The following is a 17,365-nucleotide window of genomic DNA, read 5'->3' as shown; positions in this document are numbered from 1 at the left end:
GGCTTGAGCTCTCGATGATGTCACTGCACCCAGGGCAGTTTTCAATAGATGGCAGTCTCATACCCTCATTCCAGCAGAATCTAAAGAACTCACAACCCCAATGAGGATCAAAACCATAATCGTATTCTTCATGATGCTTCTCCTGCTGCTTGTCATACTTCATCTGATATTTGTTAATAATCTTAGCCAAATTCACCTGAAAACCCTTTGCACGGACCCTATCGGCTGTTTGGCCAGCTGTATGTACCATATTAACAGAAAAAGGGTTACCATCGACCTTCATCGGCTTTTTGAAATCATCAAACCTAATCTTGCCTCCCTCAATGACCACCTGAATCTGCTGTCTAAAAACCTTGCAATCATTAGTAGAATGGGATCCAGAATTATGCCATTTGCAATACCTCTTCTTGCCTAATTCCTCGGCTGATGGGATTGTATGACCAGCAGGAAGTTGAATTTGCTTCTCTCGGAGTAGCAGATCAAAGATCTTGTCAGCTTTAGTACAAAATCATACTTCTCCTCTTTTCCAGAACTTTTTACCCATTGGCATGGTATGACCTTTTTACTCCTCACCCATTCGGCTGCAGCTATTTCAGAATCATCCTCATCATCATCCGACCCATACATGTACGGACAAACATGATTAACCTTCTTATAGTTTTTCCTAACTTCCGCAGACCTATGCTCATCCAAGGTTACCTTATGTATCAGATGTGACAAGCTATCAAAGTCTTCAGACGAGAATTTCTCCCTGATCGGAGCAATCATACCCTGAAAGGCCAGATCGGCTAACTGGGCATCAGTTAAACTCAAGCTGAAGCATTTGTTCCTCATCTCCCTGAATCTCTGAATATACTCATGCACAGGTTCATCATGACGCTGCTTAATTGCGGTCAAGTCAGATAATTTCATCTCATGAACCCCACTATAGAAATAGCTGTGGAATTGCTTCTCCAAATCGGCCCAACTATTGAACGACCCATACAGCAAAGAAGAAAACCAAGTAAAAGCCGATCCAGACAAAGATAACCGGAACAATCTAACCTTCAGAGCATCTACAACCGATGCTTCACCACACTGAGCTAAGAATCGACTAATGTGCTCATAAGTTGACACACCATCTTGTTCCGAAAACTTGGAGAAATCTAAAACTTTGAACCGATTGGGAAGAGGAATCCTCTCAAACCAGTCAGGGTAAGGTTGCCGATACAAGCTTCCAGTCTCTTTTGGTTTAAGCCCAAACTGTTCCCTCATTACATCAGCAATCACATCGGCCCATGGTCATTGCTGAGCTGCTCCCTGTGACTGTTGTTGCAAGGGCTCGAACTAACCGTATTGAGGTGCAAACTGAGGTTGAGTCAGTCCCCCTGGCTGATATTGGGCTTGCGGGGAAGGAGGCTGATATTGATAATTCAAGTTGCCCCCTTGGTAATTATGAAGGTTCGGCGTACTAAGTGTTCAAGAACAACTTGAGGCATTACTGTGCCATCCGGCTGTACATGGTGAACCAAGTGTTCTGTGACAATTTGATTTAAAAATTGTGCCGATGCGCTTATTGAACCTTGGTGCTGAATCGGCTGAACGATTTGCTGTCTTAACGGCATCTGCTGAATCGGCTGCAGAGGCTGCTGCCTTGGTGGTGTTTGCTGAACTAGTTGCATGACCTGTTGGATTGGGGGGGTCTGTTGAATCGGCTGATGTTGTATTGGATCAAAAACAGGTTGAGGTGGCAGAAACGTGGCAGCAACCTGATCCTGGGTCAGCCGATTCGCAACCTACCCACTATGCTGTGGCTGCTCTCTCATTAACAACCGAGGGTTCACCGGCTAGCCTGGCGCCATTGCTGACGGAGCAGGTAGGGGAGTTGATGCCGGTGCCGTTGGCTGAGCTGTTGGTGCAACGAAGGGAATCGCCTGAATAGATGGCTGAACATCGGTCAGCAATTTGGAAAGACACCTCCTTGCAAATAAACCGAGCCTGCAGCCTGATGCTCAGCTATTGAACTATCGGCTATTGACTTCATCATGTTTGATAAGGTATTGACTAACACCCCATACTGATTGATCAAAGCATGATGCACAGCGTAGTCAACCCGGTCTTGGAAATTATTGAAAAAATCTTGTGCCGCCTCACTATTCTGATTAAGATTTCCTCCCTGCAACCCCTGAGCACCATCACCTTGAACTCCATGCACCCCGTTACCTTGCACTTCATGGACTCCTTGAGAATTGTCACCCTGATTTCCTAGAGAACCGTCGGTAGCACCTTTGTCACTCGGTTGAGCCGAGCCGTCTGGCGCTTGTTTCCTGTCTCCATTCTTAGAAGAACTGGTCCCAGGATCATCAGCAACCACTTTTATTTTGTACTTCTGAACAAGTGTCCCCTTGCGGGTCTGCATGAATGAGTTCAAGAACTGATCCCGTGCTTGCTGCAACATTGCTTCAAACTCTTTCTTCTGCTCAGGTGTGAATTCTTCTGGATCGATCGGCACGACGTTTCCTTCATTGACGTCAGTCAATCCTAACTTCTGCATCTTTTCCTTGACAGAGCCTGGGCTAGCTGGGGATGGTTGTGGTGGTGGTTTCTCGGCCATGAGGTGGTGATGGTCCCACCGGGCGTGCCAAAAGTGTGTTGATAGAAAACACGAGGCCTGGGAGATCTGCTTAACTCCAGTGCAAGTCCAAAGCTCGCCTTCGAATGTATGAGCGTGCCAGTTGATTCGATCCTGTAATCAACAAGAAATAGAGACAAAGAATTCGTGGTTAAATCTATAAATGATAGCCGATCGGCTAGGTGCCGATGACATATCATTTATCTTTGAGCCGATGTCATATGTGAATCGATCGGCGGTTATAAATAGACAATAAGGAACTAAATCTATCCAATCGGCTGTAGATATTAACGATATATAGTTCTTATATTAATATATACTTAAATCAAGTGATTGGGATATATCGGTCACCATGCCGAGATAGTATAAATCACTTAGATCGAAATATATATAAATAACAGGATTATATATGTTTATAGCATAGCCGATCAGATTGATCTAGCATGTATCGGCTAATACTTCGATACTACTCTATATAAAGATATCAAAACAAGCATAATATACCAAACAAAAGTTAATATACTTGAATGCAATAAGATCTTGACATAAAGGGCAGATTTAACATGTCACTGAAGCATATAGATCAAATATGGTTAAATCAGATAAGATCGGCTAAAACTCTGATACTACCCTAATCGGCAACCAGAAGGCAGGCTAGAGATTGAAATTCTAAGCACGACTTAATAGATCGAACTTAACTGACGCAACATTAAGTATGAAAGGAAGAACAATATCTAGACAATCAAGCCACCGGATGTTTCATAAAGTGGTAGATATCTTATATAATCTAGGTCAACGTCGCTATTTAACCTAATCGGCTGCCTTCTGTCGACAAATGTTAGCCGATTGTAGGTTAGATGACGATATTGTCGAAGATTATGTAAGATATATGATAACTTGACGAATTACATAAATAAGATTAGAGTGTCGTAAAGATGGAAGCACTAATCCCGAGAACACAATCCATCATAACAAGTTTTACCTCTTGTTGAAGATCAAAACCGATGCAGCTCAACCCAAAAGCAAGAACTCGTCGAAATAAAACTAAAGCAAAAAGGTGGCGATGCGCCGAAATTGTATTGAACGTGTGTGTGTGTTTTACATAGGGCTCGGGTCTATTTATACCCGAGAATTACAAGATATGTCCATAACGGACACGACTATTATCTCTAACAAACTCTAAGATACCATAAGTCTTTGCGGCAGACTTTTGCCCAAGCATATCTCTAAGGAAATTACATAAAATATCCTAATTAATAGATACAATTGCCTTCTCAGGACTCTATCCACGTGCGGCAATCATCTTGAAGCATATCAACTCAACCCGATGTTGTACACCAAGTCGTATTATCGGAATCGGCTGCATCACCTAACCCAGTCTGATTCGGATTTAGCCGATTCTGGTCGTAGCCGATCTGGACTCCAGCCGATTCTTACTCTGTTCCCACAGCAATCCTTATCTCTGATTGCGCTTCGATCTCATCTTCACTTCCGATGATGATATTACCAAATTTGGTCATTAACACCGCCTTGCCTGCCGAGAAGGCAACTAGCGCCTTCGCCCCCTCCAAATCCTTTCGGTGAAGGGGGGAGCTGTTCGATTCCACCCCAGTCTCGTTATGTCCCGGACTTGGAGTAGGAGTGTAGCTAGGGGTGTCGACGCGGTTTTCGACCGCCTCGTCCGCGGCCTTTTCAGCCATGGCCTCCGCCTCCTCTTCTTCCTCCCCTTCCTCCTCGCCATCACACTCTTCGACGTCGTCCACGTCATCGGAATCGGAGGAAGCAAGAACCCTCCGCTTCCTAGGGGCAAGCTTCACCTGCCCGCGCGTCCGCAGGAGGCGAAGAGCGGCAAAACAATACCTGTCACATAGACAATAAACTTTATTTGCAGGAACAATGTAGGTTTCGGCATGAGCATCGGTCGAAAGGGGGCGCCACATACCATACCACATGGTTTGCACGGTCTCGGCCGAAGCTCCAATCTCACCCTTGCCCGTGAGGGGCTTGTTGGCGGTATGGCAATGAGGGCTATAAATAGTCCCATAGGGCATGAGGCCCTTCGACCAAACCTGCCGAAGCCATGCGAACAGTGGGGATTCAAGCCCGAGACATCAAGGTTAGTCAGGGCGAAGACCCCCCATGGCGAAGACTATGGAATAACGACGGCAAGAGGCAGGGAACCACACGGGTACCTTGCCAAGCCAGAAGGCCTCTTGGGCGAAGGATGCAGGGCGAAGAGTATATGCCGAAGGGAGACGACTTCGCCGTAGCAAGTTCGCCCCCGCAAGGACCGAAGAAGTCTTTCCAGCCCATCAAGCCTAGGGGCTATTGGGCCGATGATCGCCCGACGGCCCATCAGGGGCCCATGAATCTCGATTACACTATGTACCCATATAAATGTCCCTTTCATAAGGGCAACTATGTAAATTCCCCTATATAACCACAACCCTAGTAGTAAGAACCAGTAATGAGGGCTATAAATAGTCCCATAGGGTCATGTAATGGGGGATCCGAAGAAAAATTCTCAATTTTATACACTTTACTTTTTTTCCAACTACTGTTGAGTGACCACGTCTTTCGACTTATGCCGTTGTCCTTTCGATAACAGACCCCAAGACAATCAGCTGCCATTTTATTGGCTATCCTGAAAGATCAAATGGTTATCGTTTCTACTGTCCAAACAGTTATACAAAGTTTGTAGAAACGAGACACGCCGTCTTCCTGGAAGACGAAATGATTAGGGGGAGCTCGGTATTTCGAGAAATTGATCTTGAGGAGTGGCGGGGGTCTGTACCCGCTCTGTCGACTCAGGAGCCTTTCTTCTCTCTACCTGTTGATGTTGTGCCTACAATGCATGACGTTGCGGTACCAGCACCTGTTGTTACCCCTCCTGTGGCAACAATGAATGAAAGTGAGGAACCTGTTCTACAGGATTCAACATAAATTATTGCCACACCAGAGGAGGAGCTGCAACAGCCTTAGACAGATAATGTGCCAGTACAGGAGACTCAACAAGAGCCTCAGGTACAGAACGTGCCAAATGTGGAGGCCCCTAGAGGTCTGAAAGAGTCAGAAGATCGGCTATCCATGATGACTATCAAGTTTATAATATAGAAGAGTCGCATATGGAGGATGATCCCACCTCATATGAAGAGGCCATGAGAAGCGCACGCTCATCTGAATGGTTGGAAACCATGAAAGATGAAATGAAATCAATGAAACTAAACGATTTCTGGGATTTAGAAGAAATTCCCAAAAGGAGCCAAAACAGTAGGCTGTAAATGGGTCTTTAAAACCAAATATGACTCCAGAGGGAATATAGAAAAGTTTAAGGCGCGACTTGTGGCAAAAGGCTTCACGCAACGAGAAGGGATTGATTACAATGAGACATTTTCTCTAGTCTCTTGTAAAGTTTCCTTCAGGATAATAATGGCACTGGTGGCACATTATGACTTGGAATTACATCAGATGGATGTAAAAACAGCATTTCAAAATGGAGATTTGGAGGAAAAAGCATGCATTGTGCAACTGAAAGGTTTTGTCATGAAAGGAAACGAAAATATGGGATACCGTCTAAAGAGATCCATTTATGAATTAAAGCAAGCTTTGAGATAGTGGTACTTGAAGTTTGATGGAACAATAAAGAAATTTGGGTTTTAAGAGAATATTGAGGACAACTGTATTTATTCAAAGTTTAAGAATGGGAGATTTATTTTCCTAATTTTGTATGTGGATGACATTCTACTGGCTAGTATTAATGTCAGTCTACTGCAGGAAACAAAGAAATTCTTGTCCTCAAACTTTGACATGAAAGACCTCGGTGAGGCTTCATATGTTTTGGGCATAGAGATTCACCAAGATAGAACAAAGTATGCATTGGGACTTTCTCAAAAGGCATATATAGAAAATGTGTTGAAGAAATTCAACATGTACAGATGCAGTGCTTCACCTGCTCGTATAGTTAAAGGGGAAAGGTATGGGGCATGGCAAAGTCCCACAAATCAGTATGAGCTCAACGAAATGAAAAAAAAAGCCGTATGCGTCAGCTGTGGGAAGCCTACAGTACGCGCTGTTGTGCACACGCCCTGACTTGGCATTTGTTACCGGGTTACTTGGCAGATTTCAGAGTAATCCAGGCCCAGAGCATTAGAAATTGGTAAAGAAAGTCTTGCATTATTTGCAAGGAACAAAAGGCCTCATGCTGTCAGAATCGCTCCAGATAGTGGGTATTCAGATTCTGACTTTGCAAAAGATAATACAAAGTCAATATCGGGATACGTGTTTACCCTGGCAGGAGGAGCTCTTTCATGGAAAAGCTCAAAACAGGCTATCACTGCAGGGTCTACTATGTATGCCGAGTTTATAGCATGCTATGAGGCCACGGGGCAGGTGAACTTGCTAAAGAAGTTCATACCGGATTTAAAGGTGGTTAACAGTATTGAGAAACCACTAAAGTTATACTGTGATAACGAACCCGTGGTAATGTAATGTCACAACAATCAGTCAAGTGGTGCTGCCAAACACATTGACATAAATTACTATGTTGTGAAGGACAAAGTCCGAGATCAAACAATCAGTCTCGAGCACATTAGAACAGAAATGATGCTCGCGGATTTGCTCATGAAAGGCCTACCGCCCAACGTGTTCAAGGAACATGTAGCCGGCATGGGTTTAAGGGAAGCCTTATGAATCCTGGACTATAGGGCCGAAAAGTTAAAGTATCTATTTCTGAATAGATATGTGTATAGTGGCTGTCGAATCCATCGGTGATTCACTGTGACGATGAAGCATGCTCTATGTGTAAATCTGTGATGGAATAGAAAAAGGCTAAAAGAAATAGTAAGATCAAGGGGGAGAATGTTAGATGGATCTCCCTCCCCTTGAGCCCAACGGCACAAGGGGGCCTTGACCCTCGCCCTGATTGGGGGCGCCCAGCCCAATGGCTGGTTGGCCCCCGTCACACTGCGCCATATAAAAGGGGTGGAGGCCGGGGCGGCTCACAACACAAGGTTCGTCGCTACCGCCACTCCACCCCACAAACCCTAATCCGATCAAGGGGGCGCAACCAGTGACGGGAAACGCCACTGCAGCGCCACGACCTCGCCGGGATCGCGTGCAACCGCCACTGCCACGACCGCCGTCACCGTCACGACCACCGTCGCCGCCGTCCACATCAAGCCCGCGACGACAACGACGATGTTCGGCACATCTTCATCCTCCAACACCTCAACCGGTCGGTCTCTCTAAACCCTCTCCCTCATCCATTGTTGTTCAAACATCAACCCAAATAGAACCACCCGACTAGATCTAAACCTAGGTGATCCTAGAGAGTCCTAACAGTAGCTGCCCTTGATCTTGAAAATGATAGGCCTATTTTGCTGCCTTCCATGTCAAGAACATATCCATCTCCAACTTCAGCGGGATAATTTAAGATCTATCCATGGAAGAAGAGCATATCGCTCGTATTCGTGATGTCCCCTTGAATACATTCCATTTGTGGTGAATTCTAAATACCTGAAAAATGGGACATGCAAGTAGGCCACAATGTCGATAGTTTTATGTCATCTGAAAGCAAGTGAACAACCAAATTAATGGGTGTGAACTGATTATCCCTTCCTCAACAGCAATTCATCGAACACCTACAGGGCACAATACACCGATAGATTCTTCACGTACATACAGAAAATAGTTTACTTCATTGGTTGATTGTTCAAATTGAACCAAGAAAAGGGGTGAACTGGAGAGGAGAGATTGAACGAACCGATGTTTCCAAATGCTAGACAAGGAGGTCCCTCGATGACTGGGAAGTCCCTCACAGACTTCCCTTCGCGCGACAAAGGGAGGCCGTGGAATCGTCAGGCGTGGTGGAGAGACTGCAATTCCACGGCTTAGGGAGAGCTGGGGTGGTTGGCGAGCGAGTCCACGCACCATGCTGGCGAGAGGTCCAAGGAGGGCGGTGAGGTTGATCGCCACCCTCTTGTGATGGGGGACGACGATGCGGCAAGCACGCGCACCACGTCGGAGGGAGGTCCGCGGAAGGAAGGCGAAGTTGAGCACCACATGGAGGACAGTACGCACGGACACCATCTCCCCTCCCCTGCCATCCAGCAAGTAGAGCCGAACGCCTCCGCTTACTGCCGTTGTCACCGAGAACACTGGAGGCGTGACAGAATAGGTACGGTCGTGGACAGCCGAGGACTTTTGCAGGAACAACCTCGGCATGTAGGCAAAGCAGCGGCACAGCAGCGTTGTCATCGGAGGAGGGGTCTTGGCGAGGATTGCGTCGCGGTAGGGTTTGTGCGGATGTATCGATGCGTTGTGGTGGGGAGAGCGCGTCAGTGAGGAGGATTTGCCGCGGCGGTGGGGATTGCGCGTGCGTGATGGGTCAAGACCCTACGTGTACACTCATATTGATGTGGAGTGCGGCGACAACAGCTGATGGGGAAGACCTCAGCTTGGCGGTGGAAGGGGATGACCTCGGCTCCGACGGCGGCGGCGGAAGGGGACGACCTTGGCTCCGACGGCGGCAGCGGAAGGGGAAGAACTCGGCTCCGGCGAGGGCAACGGTCGCACGAGGCGGTAGCAACAGCACATGCAAGGAGGAGTACTGAGGAGGAGCGGCACGTCGTGGTGGTGGAGGAGGAGCGGCACGTGGTGGTGGAGGAGGAGGAGCGAGATGCGCCGGTGGGGACAGTGGTGGTGCGAGGCGGCGGCGGCAGCACACGCGAGGAGGAGGATGAGAAAAGAGGAGCGCGTGTCACACTCGCACCGGCGCGTAGTCATCGCGCGTGGTCTTCGCCCGCGTAGACTGTACGTTTCTAGAGGATATTCAGATGGACGGTACGGATCACAAGATATGCAGATGGACGGTAGAGATTGATGTGGGTGATTTGGCCTGTAGGATTGGACGGGGGCAACTCCTTTTTATATTAGTATAGATAGATGTACCGTATCAATTAATGATTAACGTGAGCTGCTCTATACTGACGGTATGGAAAATTTCATGCAAACTTTATTCCAGTTTTTTTAAAATGGATTTGATTAATTAGAAATTTTATATGAGATGTGTGTGCATTCAGGGGTGGATCTACAGTGTAAACACCGGTGTCAGACGTCACCGATGATATTCGGTAAAACCTATGGTTAAACTGCTTGTCTATATATTATAACACTATGATTAAGTACAATTAGTATACTATGATACCAATAGGCACGTTATGACACCAACGAACTAATTTCTGGATCTGCCGTTGTACATTTAAGTATATATATTCTTGATAGTACGGGATCATTACAAGTTTTTTATAGTTTTGCGAAATAAGTCCGATCGAAGGTGGAATGGAAGTGGTTCTCAACATGCATGTGGTATATTAATTCCTAACACCATCTTGTCTGTTACTTTAAAACTAGTTGAATACTTATTAAGTGGTGTCTCTTGGTAGATGGTATTGGAGAAGCACTCTGCTGTTGGATACTAAATTTGGCTAAAAAGGGAAGGCCAAAAGAGACTTTAATTTCTGGCCATCGAACCAACAGGATCAAGGCAAGTATAGCGGAAACTGTTTTAAACTCTCGAGGGGACGTCCCCTCGTCTATTGCATGCTATCCAAATAGTCATAAAAAACATGAAAGTTAAAATATGACTTCTATAATCCATAGCAAAAATAACAAATATATGATTGTGAGTATGTGTATACTATTCACAATTTAATTTGTTATTTTTGTTATGGATTGTAGAAGTCATATTTTAATTTGTATGTTTGTGTAGTGATATATCACATATTAATCTATCTTCATAAATTTTTTCATATTTTTTATGACTATTTAGATAATATGCAATAGACAAGAAGCCGATGAGGGAATGTCCGCTCGAGAGCTTATAACCCACGCTCCAAGTATAGCCTGTGTATGTATACAACGTGGGACACCCCTAGGAAATTGTATTGGACCCCTGGTCCTGGCCCAATCAAATGCTAAACAACAACACGTCACACGTGACATGGGCCAGAGAAGCAGGCCGAGGGGGAAATCGACGTTTCCACTGCTCCATCGATCTGGAGTAGAGCGCACTTGTAGCGCTGATGTTTGGTTGTTCCTCTTCCTAGTCTTTCTTCCTGCTCTCTTCCATGTCTGCCTGGTCGAGATGAAGGGTCGATGCAGGCCGCGGCGGGTGATGGAAGCCACCGCTGTGGCTCGTCCTCCGGCAGGGCGGCAGCAAAGTCTGCACTCTGCACTTATGCAGCAAGGTCTTTTTCCCTCCCCAGCTCCTTATCAATATGTCTGCCAACACGTGTTTTCACTACGTAAAACATCAAATAGGTGTCACCACTATAGGTACCGGAAAGTGTTAAAACCGGTATCTTTAGACCTTTTCTCAACTCCACGGTCCGAAAATACAAAAACCAGCGCATTTCAGTGATTATAGGTGTCAGTTCTATAAAAAAAACCAACACCTATAATATAGTTGTTGATTTTTCAAACCGACACCTATAATAAAAATTTATTATAGGTGTCGGTTTTTAAAAAAAACCAGTCGAGCCGGTGGGGCCCACCACCCACCTCTCTCTCGTTCTTATCTCTTCTTCTCTCTTTCTTTTCCTCTCGTTCTCATCTCTTCTTCTCTGTTTCTCTTCCTCCTCATTCATCTCCCCTTCTTCCTCTCAACCGACCTGACGGCGACCCACCGGTAGTAGCGGCGTGCGGAGGTGGCAGGCGGCGGGAGGCGGCCTCTGTTGAAGGTAGCAGTGGCAGAAGGGTGGCGGCGGGATGGTAGGTGTCACGCCCCGAGCTAGCCCCGACTGGAACTAGCCCGTGACTGTCGTAGGCTCTCCGGACCTTCCATTATATTTGAGAGATGAAGTGAATAATTCAAGTCATCAAACAAGCATAATGAAACATCCGACACCTCGAGAGAGGAATATTGGAGACATTGCTGGGCCCTTAGCCTGCCAGTCAACTTCAGCCTGAGATGTGCCCGTCAAACCACTCGAAGGCGGCGACCAGATGTGTTACACATTCAGGAGACTTGACAAAAATGGCTAAAGATCTACAACCTCTCAAATATTCCTAACTCATACTCATGTGAATCTAGTTCCCAGGATGTGCACTAGATTCACACTTTCATCTTAAGCATGATTACACATAGCAAACACAACTAAGATGAAAGAAACTTAAGACTTACAACAACTTAATAATTACATAGGCCGACCGGCCAAATAGACTTATTAGAGAACAGCGGAAGCTTGACTACCCAAACACAAGCACACCGACTAGGGGTATACCCCATTAAGTTCTCATCCTAGAAGAAGCAATCGGAACCCGCATCACTCAAAGACTAAGACTAAACCTGCAAACAAAAGGTTATATCAACAGCAAGAGTCAGTACATTAAACAAGTTAATGTACTGGCAAGCACAAGTCAATCCTACTATACTACATGTAAGGCATATATTCAAAGGAAGGCAATATGTAGTTCAATTTCAGCATAAAGCAAGTTTTGTTTTGCAATTCTTTTGTAAAGGAGTTGATGCTTCAATTAACAAAGACAAGTTTTAAGTTTCATTATTAACTTCTTCATAATTCCATCATAAACAATCTCTTATTGCCATACTTAACAATAAGTCATAATGTATCACCACATACACAACTCAACACATTTATCAATTTCAAACCAATGTCACATGATCACATTTTTAAAACATAGTCTATACTCATGACACATCACCAAAGCGCTCATGACCGTGAGCACGGCTAATCGATTAGTTTAAAGAACTCTGCAGAGTTTGTACAGGTTTACCCACATGATATGAACTCTCTAGTTTGTTTTGAGTTTGCAAGACTCCACCACACTCTTCATGTTGAATGTGATCTAGAGGTCATAACGAAGCCTTTACACTACTTAGAGCCTAGCCTTGCACCAGTACGATACGTGTTCCTCCATCCTAGGCATACTTGGAATATACCTAGAACCGTTAAGTGGCGGGCCCACGCCTTAAACTTAACGCCGTGGTGGCGGACACGATGGGAACCCACCACGTGGCACAATACCGTTGTATTGGACAGACTTAGTCACATAAACTACCACGTCGGGGCAAATAGGAAGTTCCTCTGAATCATCGACTAATTCCTCAGAATTATCGACTAACTCATACACACCGGCCTACCAGAATGCAAGGCTAGTCCTAAATAGATTAATCAGCTTAGGCCATCCCATACTAGCACATGTGGATGTACGGATAACTTTAAATGGGTGACACAAGTTCGGTCCTTATGGGCTTGGGCAAACACTTCCCCTATCGGTATGCAACTAACACCATATGCACACCACTTGCCGCCCAAGTATAAAATCACATTTTACACATTTTAGTTCGCAAATACCCATCATATTCATTTTATTCCAGCAAGGGTTCATGTATCAAAATTCACATTTTAATTATAGATGGAATGAGCATTTGCATATTTCTAAGCATGGCTAAGCAAGTAGTTGCACATAGAGCATATATAAACCCATTTGAGTACAATGAATGTACTCTAATCATTTCTAGGGGTTCAAACAGCAAGAGGATCAATTATTCAAGGTGGAATATGCAGCAAATAGGTCATAACTACCTTAACCCAATTTCAAATACCGATATAGTCTAAGTTCACATGCAACTTTGCAAACAAATATTTTCATTCCTCAAATCATGGGATTCAATGTGTTCAAAGGATGGGAGGAGAAAACTTGCCTTGATCAGAGAATTGTTAGCACCTAATCCACTTCTTCACCGATTATGCAATTATCTAGATAAAGGACACGATATGCAATTAAACACCGAAAGAGCTGAAAATCCAAAATGCTCTAAAATGCATGATTTATGCACAGTGGGTTGGAAATGATCTAAAATGAATTTAGGTGAAATAATTCCTATTTTATTTTATTCCATTTAGGAGTTATGAATTTTAGAAGTTTTATCGGTTTACAATAGTATAGTCTTAGGTAGTGTTATGAAATACTTTTGTAAAGTGATTTTTATTAGATTAGACTTCACAGGGGTGTGGAGATGTGTTTTCTAAGACTAACACATTTGGTTTTACAATTTTTGGAATTATAATGATTTTCTTATAGATTTTACAAGTTACAACGTGTTTTAGGCATATAGTGTTTTATATGTTCATGACTTTTGAGTTATAGGTTCAGAACATGCTACTTCCTGTTTAAGTTGAATAAAAGGAATAATTCGCTTAACTAAAACATTTTTAGTTCACATGTTTATGGTCTTTACTACTATGGTTCATATTTTATAAACTAGAGATGCTCTAATCTAAACTAGCAATATATTATATTAACCTAGAAATTGTTATATGAGCTAAGTTCTTCTAATTTTAGTGGATGGGAATGGAACTATGGCTTCACTGGTCAATCAAGTTTTTATTTAGGTTTAATTAGACCTAAAGTGTATATATATACTTATACATGTTTATGTATTACTTAAACAACCCTATGTGTTTAAATTCTTATTTCACTAAGTTAAGGTTTTGATCAATGTTCTCTACAAAAGGTGACAAATTTTATTTTACTATGTTGAAGATAACTATTTGCTGGTTCTATAGAAACTTTGTTCATTTCATTTGGACTAAAAATAAATTTTCTACAAGTTTTACAAATTAATGGCTGCTCTATGTTAGTAAATCCTTATATGAATATTTAGAGACTTTTACTACACAGCAAGTATATAATCTTATTTCATAACTTGGAAATACATGTTTTAGTGATCCTACATAACTTAAGTTTATTCAAATTGAAGCTAAATTGGGTTCTACATGAATTTCTAAAGTTTAGCTTATCTAAAACTAATCATTATAGAGATAATAGTTTTAGAGCCATTTGATGCAAAGTAAGTCATTACTTTTATTTAACCTAATCAGAGTGTGTCTGATGATGAATCTGCAGTTTTTGAGTTTGTTTCAAAATGAGTTGAAATGAATTTTCTATGTATTTTATAAGTTTGTACATGTTTTATGCATGACTTATCTTAGATAAATCTTAGAGACATTATTTGTACAGTGAGTGTCAAGTTTTATATTCCTGGAATAAAGTTCATAACTTCAAGAATCTACAGCAACTGGAATCACTTCAAAATGAGCTATATTTGATTTTATATAGATTTTACAACTTTGTGCATTTTTCTGTTAAACATATATTTGTTTGGGCATTTTCCTAATTTTTCTTCAGATTTTAAAGGATGGGTCTACATGGCTGTGAGGGACCAATATGCACAAAGGCCCTTGAGTTTTCTAGGAATCAACCCGCAGTCCTAGGCCCATATGTCAGTTACTAACATTTTGCGCAAAAACCCCTGGTTTCTCGGGAAATAGATCCTGCAGTCCCCTAGTTTTAGGTTTGTATGCAAAACGATGCTTGAGTTTTAGTTTATTTACAGATTATTACTGGTCCTACTTGTAAGTGACTGTTCCAGTTGTTAATACATCCCTGGGAGTCTTTAAATTTCAAAAGCCATGCCCTTGCTCTGGACAGAGCAGAGCAGCAGCACAGCCGCGAGCTTCACAGCATCACCAGTGGCGAACAACGGCGATTCAGCTTAAGCTCCCAAAACAAAAAGTGTAGAGAACAACCGTGCGAACCTATTGGTGGCTTTCTGGCAAGATTTGGTGCTCTATAGCGGCTGTTAGGGTGTTAGAGGCGGTGGCTCAGCTCGGCTTGCACATGCATGTGGGTTTTGAGGCTCGATTTAATCGTGCATGCGTACGATAAGGACTCTAGGGACTACTAGGAGGCTCACCAAGAATCAAACGCGGCTCGGCGAAGTCTTGGCGACGGTGTACTGGTTCGGCGACGGCGCAACTGCTACGGTCGTCGTCGACGGTGTACTCCCGGGCTTCTACTGCATATAGAGGGTGCATGCTTCGGTTTAGATCAGCACAAGGTAGCTCTAGGCGAAAAAGATTGCGCCGAAGCTCACCAGAGAAGGAGAAAGAAAGGAATGGCGTCGGCGGCCAGAGTTGGAAGAAAAAGAAGAGGATCTCCCACCGTGGTCCACCTCGCGTCGATTCCTTCGGGATTCTTGATCTACAGAGGTTGATGAAGCTCGTGGCGAAGTGGCTCAGCTTGTCACGAACCGTGGAAGCTGGGCGACGAGCAAAGGCGAAGCAGCGGCGTCCAGAGCGCGACGGTGTTCCGAGTTGATGCGGTCGCGTTCCCGGAGATTGGCTGCACCAAAAGAGGCGTTCTTGGTGGCGTTAGAGACGGCATTGAGAGGGAAATACAGAACGCTTATTGAACGGAAATGGAGCTCACCGGATTGCGACGGCGTCGAGGACTTCTCTCACCGGCGCCGGAGTTGGCACCCCCGTTCCCGGCGAATCCGAGGCGGGGTACCTCGGTTCTTCCGCGAAACGAGACAGGGGCGAGAGAGAGTGAGTTGGTCGGCCGGTCGGGTTAAGTACGGTCGCCGGCGGAGATGGGGAGGAGGAGCTCGCCCTCTTCCGCGCTCAACGCGTGCTCACACGCGTGGCGCGCGGGGTCTGAGTCGTGGGCCCGTGTGGAGAGGGATGTGAGGCTGACAATGGGGTCCCACTAGGCAAGAGAGAGGTGTAGAAGGAGGAAGTGTTGGACAGGGCTGAACCTAGCCTAAGGCACTGACAAGTGGGGCCAACTCGATGGAAACTAGGCCAGGGAGAGAGATATGGGTAGAAGACTGGTAAACTTGATTTTTAGATTAATTTTCGGAATTATTTTCTCCTCTAACTTTGTAACTACATAACTTAATGTGTAGACCAGAAGAATTAGTGTAGATTTTACTGGTGGTAGATGATTACACCTAGATTCCATTTTCTTTGGTTGCACTCAAAAATAATGGGTGGACTGCTCACAGAAATTAAACAAAGATGGGCTATTAGAAAGCTAGATTGAATTTTTAGGAGGCTTAAACAGAGGAGGAAAAATCTAGAAAAATTACATTTATTCATGATAACTAATCTAATATTTGAATAAATTATTTCCCATGTTCACTTATGTGCAGTTAAATGTACTTTTGGATGAAATATGGTTTTAGCCGATTAAATTTAATTTGATTTCTTTTAGTTGTCTGCTTCGACCGATTAATTTGAGATTTCAACTTGAGTGTTAACATGTTACCAAAATTACAGAGGATAAGTTTGTGCTAATCACTGTCCACATAAATTTTTCCATGATTTTATCTTGCACAAAATATTTTAGAGAATTAGGATGACCTTTGTTTGTATATGTATTCCCACTTCATAATTGCATCTAATATTATTATAGGGATTACATTAAATTTCTTTTAGACTAAGAAGATGATATTTGAGTTTAATATTAAGTCCACATGTTATCACCCAAGATTAACAGATTAACTATAGGTTTGTTTAGTGAAGTAATTCTTTTAGATTATGCTCATGGGATCTATTATGGAATGCAAGACCAAAACTCCAAATGCACAAAGAACTCGAGCCTAGGCATGCATTATGTACATGTATGCTTGGTGACATTTCTAGTCTAATGTTGGGAATGAAAAGATTTTATTTTGTTCTCAAATTTTAATCATGCAATGGTTTAAGTTGATCTTCACCTAAATTAAAATGGAAATTTTTGGCTCTCTCTCAAAATTGGAGAAGTTAACCTCTAACTATTTTGACAAGAAATTTTAAGTCCTAAAATTTCGGGTATGTTACAGTGACGCTCCAAATTAACCTGTTAATCGATACCAGTCCCAGGAAACAGTGCTGGTATCACAGG

The 17,365-nt window shown here is 43.7% G+C and overlaps 1 non-coding gene across 1 annotated transcript; it reads right to left on the bottom strand.

The window, feature by feature from the left end:
- Window positions 1–13,336: 13,336 nt before the first annotated feature.
- LOC112938679 (uncharacterized) lies at window positions 13,337–15,820 on the bottom strand. Its single transcript, XR_010741080.1, has 3 exons — window positions 15,573–15,820; window positions 15,393–15,494; window positions 13,337–13,392 (listed from the first exon to the last, which is right to left on the bottom strand). It is a non-coding gene; the product is annotated as an uncharacterized protein (transcript).
- Window positions 15,821–17,365: the final 1,545 nt, after the last annotated feature.

The sequence above is a fragment of the Oryza sativa genome, chromosome 4 (assembly GCF_034140825.1).
Source record: "Oryza sativa Japonica Group chromosome 4, ASM3414082v1".
In the NCBI taxonomy this organism is placed as follows: Eukaryota; Viridiplantae; Streptophyta; class Magnoliopsida; order Poales; family Poaceae; genus Oryza; species Oryza sativa.
This window is presented reverse-complemented; position numbering and strand designations above follow the sequence as displayed.